Genomic DNA, 3,250 nt, shown 5'->3' with positions numbered 1-3,250 from the left:
ATACAAATGACAAATAGGAAGTTCCAAAGGCTGACCAGCAAGAATCTTTTACTAAGTGTCCACACAGGTTTGTTAGTAACCCAAGCGTATAACCTATAAAATTGCTTTAAAATATTCGTATGGAAGCTTCGTTAGACTTGTTCATCAAGCCTATATGTTGGCTGGTTATGTTTGTAATTTGCCTCAGGTCCTGCCTCTAATTTCTGCTTCCAAGGCAGTAACAGAGGCAGTTCAGCGTTACTGAATGCACCAGGTGCTTCTGTGACCGTTTGAGCCTCATTTTAAGACAATGCTTCTCCAAGTAAAGAAGCTGCTGCTGTTAAAGACTCCACAACGTTTTGTCTTATGAATTGAGTTGTATCTTCATACTTCATTCTTCCTTCAGTTAGTGCAAGGGTAACTAGCACTGGAGCTCTCCCAAGACCTGCAACGCAGTGCACGGCAAAGCAGCGACCAGGTTCTGGACGATATTTAGGTTTAACCAGTCATCAGCCATCTGGTTGGATGGTGGTGCTCCGTCGTCAAAAGGCCAGTCCAGAACCTGGAGGCCTTCCTTCTCCACGAGGCTGGGTCATAATGAGTTTTCACATTCTCCTACAATTGTGGTAACTCCGTACTTCTTAAGTTCCTCTATAAATCTGTTGAAAGTTGAATTGGTTGGATTGTGCCTAATAAGGAGCTTCACCTTCTTGTAGGTGATTTCCACAGGAGCTGGGTGGTTCATTCAAGCCAAGTCAATTTATTTGAAAAGCGCTCATTGAAGGTTGGGGCCTAATCATCCAGTGGGTCCCCACGGAGCACAAAAGGGGGCAGTGGTGGTCGTGGTGGGGCAGCAGCGGCGGCGGGGAAGGGTGGGCACACTGGCACTGGGACTCTACCACACAGGGAGTGGCTCCAGAGAGAGCACAGCGCCTAGGGAGCTGTGAGTTTCTAGTTGCAAACAGAACATAATGTCATAGTTGCTAGCCACATTAATAGGGGAGGTCACTCCTACCACAGAGACAGGGTAGTGGACTTAAACTAAGGTTTTGCTGATTCCAGGTCATTAAAGCTTCTGTATCCATACATGCAGGGTTCTTTCCATCATGCTCTGCTGATGGTACCATGGATTAGGTAATTTAGGACAAAGATGTTTCAAGACCAGAATTCTGTATTTCACAACACTGCCAGTACAAAGATTTCAAAACTACTCACCTGCTCTAAATCAAATGCTAACAACCTTAATTACTGTTTTATAGGAACCATGGGTTTAGAAATGCGACAGACCTCAAGGGCATTTAGTCCAGGCCCTTTGTATTATAGTAAATAGCTTAAAATGGCAGTAATAGTGGTTAATGTGTGCCAGGCACTGTGCTAACTGCTTTACAGCAACCCTGGGAGGTGGGTGCTATTATAATCCCTATTTTACAGATGAGGAAATTGAGGTAGACAGAGGTTCTTTTTTTATAGATTAATTTATTTTTAGTTTTCAATATTTACTTTCATAAGTTTTAAACTTTTTCCACCTCCCTCGCCTCCCCCTCTCCAAGATGGTGTGCAATTCAATATAGGCTCTACATATACCTTCTTATTAAACATTTTCACATTAGTCATGTTGTATAGAAGAATTAAAATGAATGGGAGGAACCATGAGAAAGAAAAAACTAAATAAAAAAAGAGAGCACATAGTATGCTTTGATCTGCATTCAGACACCATATTTCTTTCTCTGGATATGGATGGCATTTTCCACCATGAGTCTTTTGGAATTGTTTTAGGTCCTTGCATTGCTGAGAAGAGCTAAGTCTATCAAAGTCAGTCATCTCACAATGTGGCTGTTACTATGTACAATGGTAAACAGAGGCTAAATGCCTTGCCCACGGTTACACAGCTTTTATGTTTGAGTCCAGATTTGAACTCAGGCCTTCTTCACTCTAGGCCCAGTGCTTTATCCACTGCACCACCTACTTACCCCAACAGGTGAGGAAAATGAGGTCCAGAGGATTTAAATTACTTGTCCAAGGTCACACAGATGGTAGAAGCAGGATTTTTAAAAATTATTTTTTCCAAGTATTTATTATCTCTCTCTCTCTCTCTCCTATTGTCCCCCCTCTCTCACCACTAAAGAAAAAAATAACCTTCTAACAAATGTATATATTCCAGCAAAACAAATTCCCACATTAGCCATGACCAGCAATATAGCATTTAAGTCTGTCACTTCCTCTGGAATGGTGATTTAACCTTACATTGATAATAGTTCTGAAGTGTTTCAAAATTGTTCTTCTGTATTATGTTCTACTGTCATTTAAAATATTCCCCTCCTTCTGCTCATATCACTCTGCCTCAGTTTATAGAGGTCTTCCCAGTTTCCTATGAAATCATCCATTTTGTCGTGTGTTATGGATCAATAATAGCCCATTACATTCATATACCATGTGTTTGGCCATTCCCTGATAGCTGGGCATCCCTTTCGTTTTCAGTTTGGGGCTGCTACATAAAAAACTACTATGAATGTCTTTGTACACATAGCCCTTTTGTATACATAGGTTCTTTTTCTCTCTATAGGCCTAGTAGAAGGAGAGCTGATTCAAAGAATATGCAGAGTTTAGTTCAATAAACATTTTGGGCAAAGTTATAAACTACTTTCTAGATGGCTAGATCAATTCATGAACTTACCATTCATGAATCTTTCCATATAGTTATTGACAGTTTAGATTTCTTCCTTTGAAAATTGTCTGTTTGTATCCTTTGACCATTTATCTATTGTGGAGTAGTCTTATAAATTTCAATCAGTTCCTTATGTATCTTGGACATGAACATATATTTTTAAAGAAAGTGCTGAAAAGAGTTTTTTCTTCAGGTACCTATTCCTCTTCTAATTTTAACTGTATTAAATTTGTGCAAAAACTTTAATTTTATAAATTTTATAGCTTGTTTAATCATGAACTTTTCCTGAATACGCTGTTGCTTGTCTTTCATTCTTGAAAAGGACCATGACATCAGGAAGGGGATGCCATGACTTGCAAGTGAATTAGATTTAAGTGAGGTAGGGCTGTGCAAAGTCACCAGTCTCATTCCCTCCTCCAGAGCCATCTGGGTCCACTGGCAAGACATAGATTGGGACAACTGGAAATGGCCCCTGGCAAATACATAGATATGAAAGGCAATTTTCCCTTTCTCCTCTGATTTGCTTAGGATGCCACCCTTTATATTTAAGTCATGCATCTGTTTGCAATTTATCTTCACATGCAGCATAAGAAATTGGTCTGCCAA

General features: G+C 40.0%; 1 pseudogene; it reads right to left on the bottom strand.

Moving 5' to 3' along the window:
- Positions 1-237: 237 nt before the first annotated feature.
- On the bottom strand, positions 238-727 carry LOC140503138 (protein tyrosine phosphatase type IVA 1-like; annotated as a pseudogene).
- Positions 728-3,250: the final 2,523 nt, after the last annotated feature.

Source organism: Notamacropus eugenii, chromosome 5, assembly GCF_028372415.1.
Source record: "Notamacropus eugenii isolate mMacEug1 chromosome 5, mMacEug1.pri_v2, whole genome shotgun sequence".
NCBI classification, from domain to species: domain Eukaryota; kingdom Metazoa; phylum Chordata; class Mammalia; order Diprotodontia; family Macropodidae; genus Notamacropus; species Notamacropus eugenii.
This window is presented reverse-complemented; position numbering and strand designations above follow the sequence as displayed.